This window comes from Pristiophorus japonicus, unplaced genomic scaffold, assembly GCF_044704955.1.
Source record: "Pristiophorus japonicus isolate sPriJap1 unplaced genomic scaffold, sPriJap1.hap1 HAP1_SCAFFOLD_782, whole genome shotgun sequence".
NCBI lineage: Eukaryota > Metazoa > Chordata > Chondrichthyes > Pristiophoridae > Pristiophorus > Pristiophorus japonicus.
In genome coordinates, this window is record NW_027254699.1 from 110,392 (window position 1) to 120,830 (window position 10,439).

Here is a 10,439-nt window from a genome sequence, read left to right on the forward strand (position 1 = left end):
CTCTGCCCACCTTTGGCTCGTTTGCCGTGACGGAGCTCCGAGTAGAGCGCTTGCTTTGGGAGTCCCGTGTCTGACATGCGGACAATGTGGCCTGCCCAGCGGAGCTGGTCGAGTGTGGTCAGTGCTTCAATGCTGGGGATGTTGGCCTGGTCGAGGACGCTAACGTTGGTGCGTTTGCCCTCCCAGGGGATTTGCAGGATCTTGCGAGACATCGTTGGTGGTATTTCTCCAGCGACTTGAGCTGTCTGCTGTACATGGTCCATGTCTCTGAGCCATACAGGAGGGCGGCTATTACTACAGCCCTGTAAAGCATGAGCTCGGTGGTAGGTTTGAGGGCCTGGTCTTCAAACACTTTTCCTCATGCTGAAGGAGCGCTGCACTGTTGGAGGGGCAGTACTGAGGAAGCGCCACACTGTCGGAGGGGCAGTACTGAGGGAGTGCTGCACTGTCGGAGGGGCAGTACTGAGGGAGTGCTGCACTGTAGGAGGGGCAGTACTGAGGGAGTGCCGCACTGTCGGAGGGGCAGTACTGAGTGAGTGCTGCACTGTCGGAGGGGCAGTACTGAGGGAGCGCCGCACTGTGGGAGGGCCAGTACTGAGGGAGTGCCGCACTGTAGGAGGGGCAGTACTGAGGGAGTGCTGCACTGTGGAAGGGTCAGTACTGAGGGAGTGCCGCACTGTTGGAGGGGCAGTACTGAGGGAGTGCCGCACTATGGGAGGGGCAGGACTGAGGGAGTGCTGCACTGTCGGAGGGGCAGGACTGAGGGAGTGCCGCACTGTCGGAGGGGCAGGACTGAGCGAGTGCCGCACTGTCGGAGGGGCAGTACTGAGGGAGTGCCGCACTGTTGGAGGGGCAGGACTGAGGGAGTGCCGCACTGTCGGAGGGGCAGGACTGAGGGAGTGCCGCACTGTCGGAGGGGCAGGACTGAAGGAGTGCCGCACTGTTGGAGGGGCAGGACTGAGGGAGTGCCGCATTGTCGGAGGGACAGGACTGAGGGAGTGCTGCACTGTCGGAGGGGCAGGACTGAGGGAGTGCCGCACTGTGGGAGGGGCAGGACTGAGGGAGTGCCGCACTGTGGGAGGGGCAGTACTGAGGGAGTGCCGCACTGTGGGAGGGGCAGGACTGAGGGAGTGCCGCACTGTCGGAGGTGCTGTCTTTTGAATGAGATGTTACACCGAGGCCCGGTCTGCTCTCTCAGGTGGATGTAAAAGATCCCATGGCACTCGGTTGAAGAAGAGCAGGGGAGTTATCCCCGGTGTCCTGGGGCCAATATTTATCCCTCAACCAACATCAGATTATCTGGTCATTATCACATTGCTATTCCCATCCTGACTTGTGTGAAAATCGGCTGCCGCGTTTCCCACTTCATTGGCTGTAAAGCGCTTTGAGACGTCCGGTGGTTGTGAAAGGCGCTATCTAAATCCAAATCTTTTTTTTCTTTCTTTTATCACACTCCTGACTTGTGCCTTGTAGATGGTGAAAAGGCTTAGGCAGAATACCTGGAGGAGGTTACAGAGATAGGGAGGGTTGTAGAGTTGGAGGAGGCTGATATGAACCACATACAGCGGACAGCTCAAGTCGCTGGAGAAATACCACCAACGATGTCTCCGCAAGATCCTGCAAATCCCCTGGGAGGACAGACGCACCAACGTTAGCGTCCTCGACCAGGCCAACATCCCCAGCATTGAAGCACTGACCACACTCGACCAGCTCCGCTGGGCAGGCCACATTGTCCGCATGCCTGACACGGGACTCCCAAAGCAAGCGCTCTACGCGGAGCTCCGTCACGGCAAACGAGCCAAAGGTGGGCAGAGGAAAAGTTACAGGGACACCCTCAAAGCCTCCCTGATAAAGTGCAACATCCTCACTGACACCTGACCAAAGACCGCCCTAAGTGGAGGAAGTGCATCCGGGAGGGCACTGAGCACCTCGAGTCTCGTCGCCGAGAGCATGCAGAAACCAAGCGCAGGCAGCGGAAGGAGCGTGCGGCAAACCAGTCCCACCCTCCCTTACCCTCAACGTCTATCTGTCCCACCTGTGACAGGGACTGTGGTTCTCGTATTGGACTGTTCAGCCACCTGAGAACTCATGTTAAGAGTGGGAGCAAGTCTTCCTCGATCCCGAGGGACTGACTGTGATGATGATTGAGAGTAGACTGATGAGGCGGTAATTGGCCGGACTGAATTTGTCCTGCTTTTTTGCGAACAGGACAAACCTGGGCAGTTTTCCACATTGTCGGATAGATGCCAGTGTTGTAGCTGTACTGGAACAGCTTGGCTCGAGCCAGTGCTGGTTCTGGAGCACAAGTCTTTAGCACTACAGCTGGGATGCAGCCCAGGAGTACGTTGCGTGTGAGATTGGCAGCGATTGTTGGATATTTCAGATCCCTGAAGGTAGCAGGCCAGGTAGATAAGTTGGTTAAGAAGGCACACGGAATAGTAGCCTTTATTAGTCGAGGTATAGAATGCAAGAGCAGGGAGGTTATGCTTGAACTGTATAAAACACTGGTCAGGCCACAGCTGGAGTACTGCGTGCAGTTCTGGTCACCACATTACAGGAAAGATATGATTGCACTGGAGAGGATACAGAGGAGATTTACGAGGATGTTGACTGGACTGGAGAAATTTAGCGATGAGGAAAGATTGGATAGGCTGGGTCTGTTTTCTTTGGAACAGAAGAGGCTGAGGGGAGACCTGATTGAGGTGTATAAAATGATGAGGGGCCTGGATAGAGTGGATAGGAAGGACCTGTTTCCCTTGGCAGAGGGGTCAACAACCAGGGGGCATAGATTTAAAGTAATTGGGGGGATGGTTTAGAGAGGATTTGAGGGGAAATGTCTTCACCCAGAGGGTGGTGGGGGTCTGGAACTCACTGCCTGAAAGGGTGGTAGAGGTAGAAACCCTCACCACATTTACAAAGTACCTGGATGTGCTGTAATCTACAGGCCTACGGACCAAGAACTGGAAAGTGGGATTAGGCTGGGTAGCTCTTGGTCGGTCGACACGGACACGATGGGCCGAAATGGCCTCCTCTCGTGCTGTAAATTTCTATGGTTCTGTATTCTCCCATGCATTTTGAGCGCAGTCACTGAACAGTTAAGCTTGGGATACCCAACTGACTTTGAGGGATAGAACCTGGGCCTCACTTAGAAACATAGAAACATAGAAACATAGAAAATAGGTGCAGGAGCAGGCCATTCAGCCCTTCTAGCCTGCACCGCCATTCAATGAGTTCATGGCTGAACATGTAACTTCAGTACCCCCTTCCTGCTTTCTCGCCATAACCCTTGATCCCCCGAGTAGTAAGGACTTCATCTAACTCCCTTTTGAATATATTTAGTGAATTGGCCTCAACTACTTTCTGTGGTAGAGAATTCCACAGGTTCACCACTCTCTGGGTGAAGAAGTTTCTCCTCATCTCGGTCCTAAATGGCTTACCCCTTATCCTCAGACTGTGACCCCTGGTTCTGGACTTCCCCAACATTGGGAACATTCTTTCTGCATCTAACCTGTCTAAACCCGTCAGAATTTTAAACGTTTCTATGAGGTCCCCTCTCATTCTTCTGAACTCCAGTGAATACAAGCCCAATTGATCCAATCTTTCTTGATAGGTCAGTCCCGCCATCCCGGGAATCAGTCTGGTGAACCTTCGCTGCACTCCCTCAATAACAAGAATGTCCTTCCTCAAGTTAGGAGACCAAAACTGTACACAATACTCCAGGTGTGGCCTCACCAAGGCCCTGTACAACTGTAGCAACACCTCCCTGCCCCTGTATTCAAATCCCCTCGCTATGAAGGCCAACATGCCATTTGCTTTCTTAACCGCCTGCTGTACCTGCATGCTAACCTTCAATGACTGATGTACCATGACACCCAGGTCTCGTTGCACCTTCCCTTTTCCTAATCTGTCACCATTCAGATAATAGTCTGTCTCTCTGTTTTTACCACCAAAGTGGATAACCTCACATTTATCCACATTATACTTCATCTGCCATGCATTTGCCCACTCACCTAACCTATCCAAGTCACTCTGCAGCCTAATAGCATCCTCCTCGCAGCTCACACTGCCACCCAACTTAGTGTCATCCGCAAATTTGGAGATACTGCATTTAATCCCCTCGTCTAAATCATTAATGTACAATGTAAACAGCTGGGGCCCCAGCACAGAACCTTGCGGCACTCCACTAGTCACTGCCTGCCATTCTGAAAAGTACCCGTTTACTCCTACTCTTTGCTTCCTGTCTGACAACCAGTTCTCAATCCACGTCAGCACACTACCCCCAATCCCATGTGCTTTAACTTTGCACATTAATCTCTTGTGTGGGACCTTGTCGAAAGCCTTCTGAAAGTCCAAATATACCACATCAACTGGTTCTCCTTTGTCCTTGCTCTGTGTGTGTGTGTGTGTGTGTGTGTGTGTGTGTGTGTGTGTGTGTGTGGGGCTCATGACTACACCGGGTGTGAGATCAGGCTAACTCAGGACTAGGCCGGATATGGAGCCTGAGCCTTTCCTGCTCTGTGTTTGCGTTTGTGTGTCGGTGGCTCAGCTGTTGGCATAAACAGGCTGCTACCCAGCGACAGATTGAGAGCAGTTCAGACAGTGGAATGTTCGGGAAGAATGCGATCAGACTGGATCCTGGGCGAGACCTGAAAACCTGCCGGGGCCTCCCAAGTATTTCAGAAATGTGGTATCACCGCTAACGATGACACAGACCGAGTGCCAAATGAAGGGGCGTGAGACTGACAGTGGGCTGAATGTCCCCAAATCTACACTTTCTCCCGTCTGGCTAATAGGACAGAACCGCACGTGACGTGGCCTGCTCCCCCAGCCCCGCAGTTCAGCCGAGAATATCTCCCGACATAAGCCCCACTCCAGAGACTCGTTCTCCATAATCCTCGGCCCGACATTCCCCCACCCTGCTGCACCGTACTGAGGGAGTGCCACACTGTCGGAGGGGCAGTACTGAGGGAGTGCCGCACTGTCGAAGGGGCAGTACTGAGGGAGTGCCACACTGTCGGAGGGGCAGTACTGAGGGAGTGCTGCACTGTCAGAGGGGCAGTACTGAGGGAGTGCTGCACTGTCGGAGGGTCAGTACTGAGGGAGTGCTGCACTGTGGGAGGGGCAGTACTGAGGGAGTATTGCACTGTCGGAGGGGCAGTACTGAGGGAGTGCTGCACTGTCAGAGGGGCAGTACTGAGGGAGTGCTGCACTGTCGGAGGGGCAGGACTGAGGGAGTGCTGCACTGTCGGAGGGGCAGTACTGAGGGAGTGCTGCACTGTGGGAGGGGGAGTACTGAGGGAGTGCTGTACTGTCGGAGGGGCAGTACTGAGGGAGTGCCGCACTGTCGGAGGGGCAACACTGAGGGAGCGCTGCACTGTGGGAGGGGGAGTGCTGTACTGTCGGAGGGGCAGTACTGAGGGAGTGCCGCACTGTCGGAGGGGCAACACTGAGGGAGCGCTGCACTTGCCTTTGTTAATTTCTGGCTCCAGACAGTGAGTACCAGGTGGATCTTCCACCACATGAGGCATCGCAGCCGAGCCCTGATCTCTCTCTCTCTCTCTTTCTCTCTCCCTCTCTCTCTCTGTCTCTCTCCCTCTTTCTCTCTCGCTCTCTCCGTCTCTCTCTCTCTCTCTCTCTCTCTCTCTCCCTCTCTCTCTCTCCCCTTCTCTCTCTCCCCTTCTCTCTCTCCCCTTCTCTCTCTCCCCTTCTCTCTCTCCCCGTCTCTCTCTCCCCGTCTCTCTCTCCCCGTCTCTCTCTCTCTGTCTCTCTGTCTCTCTCTCTGTCTCTCTCTCTCTCCCTCTCTCTCTGACTCTCTCTCTGACTCTCTCTCTGTCTCTCTCTCTGTCTCTCTTGCTCTCTCCGTCTCTCTCTCGTTCTATCTGTGTCCCTCTCTCGGTCTCTCTCGCTCTATCTGTGTGTTGTGTATGCAATAACTCAATAGACTGAATACTGTAAACTCTGAACAGGTACAAACCTGGCTCTGCTTTATTAGGGCCCAAAGTGATTACATTCCAAGATGGCTGGCCTTTTATACCTGGACCACACACACGTGCGTACAGCCCAATGACCTCCGACAGTGGTGCCACCTGGTGGCTAGTAAACCCAAGCATACATACATGACAATATCCCTCTTTAAGATATTAGTAACGGTCTTTTTACAAATTGAGACGGTCTGGGGCTTTCTGCTCCCGGGTTCAACTCCAGCCTTGGGCGAGTGTTCTGAGTCTGTTATGACTGGGGGCTGCGTAGCAGATCTGATGGGAGTGGCAATGACCACGTCAGGGATTGAAAGTCCAGATTTGTTGATGACAGCGGAGTCCTAGAAACATAGAAACATAGAAAATAGGTGCAGGAGTAGGCCATTCGGCCCTTCTAGCCTGCACCGCCATTCAATGAGTTCATGGCTGAACATGCAACTTCAGTACCCCATTCCTGCTTTCTCGCCATACCCCTTGATCCCCCTAGTAGTAAGGACTTCATCTAACTCCTTTTTGAATATATTTAGTGAATAGGCCTCAACAACTTTCTCTGGTAGAGAATTCCACAGGTTCACCACTCTCTGGGTGAAGAAATTCCTCCTCATCTCGGTCCTAAATGGCTTACCCCTTATCCTTAGACTGTGACCCCTGGTTCTGGACTTCCCCAACATTGGGAACGTTCTTCCTGCATCTAACCTGTCTAAACCCGTCAGAATTTTAAACATTTCTATGAGGTCCCCTCTCATTCTTCTGAACTCCAGTGAATACAAGCCCAGTTGATCCAGTCTTTCTTGATAGGTCAGTCCCGCCATCCCGGGAATCAGTCTGGTGAACCTTCGCTGCACTCCCTCAATAGCAAGAATGTCCTTCCTCAGGTTAGGAGACCAAAACTGTACACAATACTCCAGGTGTGGCCTCACCAAGGCCCTGTACAACTGTAGCAACAACTCCCTGCCCCTGTACTCAAATCCCCTCGCTATGAAGGCCAACATGCCATTTGCTTTCTTAACCGCCTGCTGTACCTGCATGCCAACCTTCAATGACTGATGTACCATGACACCCAGGTCTCGTTGTACCTCCCCTTTTCCTAATCTGTCACCATTCAGATAATAGTCTGTCTCTCTGTTTTTACCCCCAAAGTGGATAACCTCACATTTATCCACTGATGACTGAGGGTAGTTTGGTTGGTCACTGATTGTGTCTTCCTCAGACTGTTCCCGTTCATCCGTGTGCCACAGCTTTTATCTGATCGACATGTTTCCTGCATGTCTGCCCATCCTTTGGCCGTAACCGTACCGGTGATCCATTTGGGACCTTGACCATAATTCAGTACATCCACAGGATCATTGATAGAAATGTCGCATGACACAGCAGCGCGATCATAATACCCTTGCTGACTTTGAAGTCTGTATCCGACACGATTATTCAAGTCAGGGTGGACAAGAGAAAGCCTGGTCTTGAGACCTCTCTTCATCAATAGTTCAACAGGGGACACCCCGGTAAGCGTATGAAATGAGCGGCTTGTGATCTGCTCCCAGTTCAAACCGAAGACCAAACAGGTACTGATGCACCTTTTTAACCCCATGCATACAGGCTCGAGCTTCTTTCTCTACCATTCTGTCGGCTCTTTCCGCTTTCGACAAACTTTTTGAAGCATGTGCAACAGGTTGCAATTTGCCCGACTCATTAGCTTGTTGGAGCACGCAACCAACTCCATATGACAAAGCATCACAGGCCAACACTAGATGCTTACACGGATCATAATGTAGCAGCAGCTTGTTAGAGCAAAGCAGATTAGTAGCTTTCTCAAAAGCTCTGTCTTGAGACACACCCCACACCCAGTTGTCACCTTTTCTTAGCAGTATGTGCAGTGGCTCAAATAAGGTGCTCAATTTAGGTAAGAAATTACCGAAGTAGTTGAGTAGACCCAGGAACGAACACAGCTCCGTCACATTCTGCGGCTTGGGTGCATTCTTGATGGCCTTGGTTTTCGCGTCCTTGGGCCTGATACCGTCAGCAGTAATTTTCCTCCCCAGGAATTCGACCTCTGGAGCCATGAAGATGCACTTCGAGCGTTTCAGTCTGAGTCCCACTTTGTCCAGACAATGTCGAACCTCTTCCAGGTTGTTCAGATGTTCGGCAGAGTCACGACCTGTGATCAGGATGACATCTTGGAACACGACGGTTCTGGGGACGGTCTTCAGTAGACTCTCCATGTTCCTCTGAAATATGGCTACAGCCGAACGAATTCCAAAAGGGCACCTGTTGTAGATAAACAGTCCTTTATGAGTGCTGATGCACGTAAGTTTCTTTGACGTCTCGACCAGCTCCTGTGTCATGTTGGCCGACGTCAGATCCAGTTTTGTGAACAACTTCCCCCCCGGCTAGCATTGCAAACAGATCATCAGCCTTCGGTAATGGGTATTGATCCTGGAGTGCATAAGGGATGGTTTTTTAGACCAATATGTCGAGGAACCAACTAGCGGGGAGGCCATCTTAGACTGAGTGTTGTGTAATGAGAGAGGATTAATTAGCAATCTCGTGCAAGGCCCCTTGGGGAAGAGTGACCATAATATGGTGGAATTCTGCATTAGGATGGCGAATGAAACAGTTAATGCAGAGACCATGGTCCAGAACTTAAAGAAGGCTAACTTTGAAGGTATGAGGCGTGAATTGGCTAGGATAGATTGGCGAATGATACTGAAGGGGTTGACTGTGGATGGGCAATGGCAGACATTTAGAGACCGCATGGATGAACTACAACAATTGTACATTCCTGTCTGTTGGAAAAATAAAAAAGAGAAGGTGGCTCAACCGTGGCTATCAAGGGAAATCAGGGATAGCATTAAAGCCAAGGAAGTGGCATTCAAATTGGCCAGAAATAGCAGCGAACCCGGGGACTGGGAGAAATTTAGAACTCAGCAGAGGAGGACAAAGGGTTTGATTAGGGCAGGGAAAATGGAGTACGAGAAGAAGCTTGCAGGGAACATTAAGACGGATTGCAAAAGTTTCTATAGATATGTAAAGAGAAAAATGTTAGTAAAGACAAACGTAGGTCCCCTGCAGTCAGAATCAGGGGAAGTCATAACGGGGAACAAAGAAATGGCGGACCAATTGAACAAGTACTTTGGTTCGGTATTCACTGAGGAGGACACAAACAACCTTCCGGAATTAAAAGGGGTCGGAGGGTCTAGTAAGGAGGAGGAACTGAGGGAAATCCTTATTAGTCGGGAAATTGTGTTGGGGAAATTGATGGGATTGAAGGCCGATAAATCCCCAGGGCCTGATGGACTGCATCCCAGAGTACTTAAGGAGGTGGCCTTGGAAATAGTGGATGCATTGACAGTCATTTTCCAACATTCCATTGACTCTGGATCAGTTCCTATGGAGTGGAGGTTAGCCAATGTAACCCCACTTTTTAAAAAAGGAGGGAGAGAGAAAACAGGGAATTATAGACCGGTCAGCCTGACATCGGTAGTGGGTAAAATGATGGAATCAGTTATTAAGGATGTCATAGCAGTGCATTTGGAAAGAGGTAATATGATAGGTCCAAGTCAGCATGGATTTGTGAAAGGGAAATCATGCTTGACAAATCTTCTGGAATTTTTTGAGGATGTTTCCAGTAGCGTGGACAAGGGAGAACCAGTTGATGTGGTATATTTGGACTTTCAGAAGGCTTTCGACAAGGTCCCACACAAGAGATTAATGTGCAAAGTTAAAGCACATGGGATTGGGGGTAGTGTGCTGACATGGATTGAGAACTGGTTGTCAGACAGGAAGCAAAGAGTAGGAGTAAATGGGGACTTTTCAGAATGGCAGGCAGTGACTAGTGGGGTACCGCAAGGTTCTGTGCTGGGGCCCCAGCTGTTTACACTGTACATTAATGATTTAGACGAGCGGATTAAATGTAGTATCTCCAAATTTGCGGATGACACTAAGTTGGGTGGCAGTGTGAGCTGCAAGGAGGATGCTATGAGGCTGCAGAGCGACTTGGATAGGTTAGGTGAGTGGGCAAATGCATGGCAGATGAAGTATAATGTGGATAAATGTGAGGTTATCCACTTTGATGGTAAAAACAGAGAGACAGACTATTATCTGAATGGTGACAGATTAGGAAAAGGGGAGGTGCAAAGAGACCTGGGTGTCATGGTACATCAGTCATTGAAGGTTGGCATGCAGGTACAGCAGGCGGTTAAGAAAGCAAATGGCATGTTGGCCTTCATAGCGAGGGGATTTGAGTACAGGGGCAGGGAGGTGTTGCTACAATTGTACAGGGCCTTGGTGAGGCCACACCTGGAGTATTGTGTACAGTTTTGGTCTCCTAACTTGAGGAAGGACTTTCTTGCTTTTGAGGGAGTGCAGCGAAAGTTCACCAGACTGATTCCCGGGATGGCGGGACTGACCTATCAAGAAAGACTGGATCAACTGGGCTTGTATTCACTGGAGTTCAGAAGAATGAGA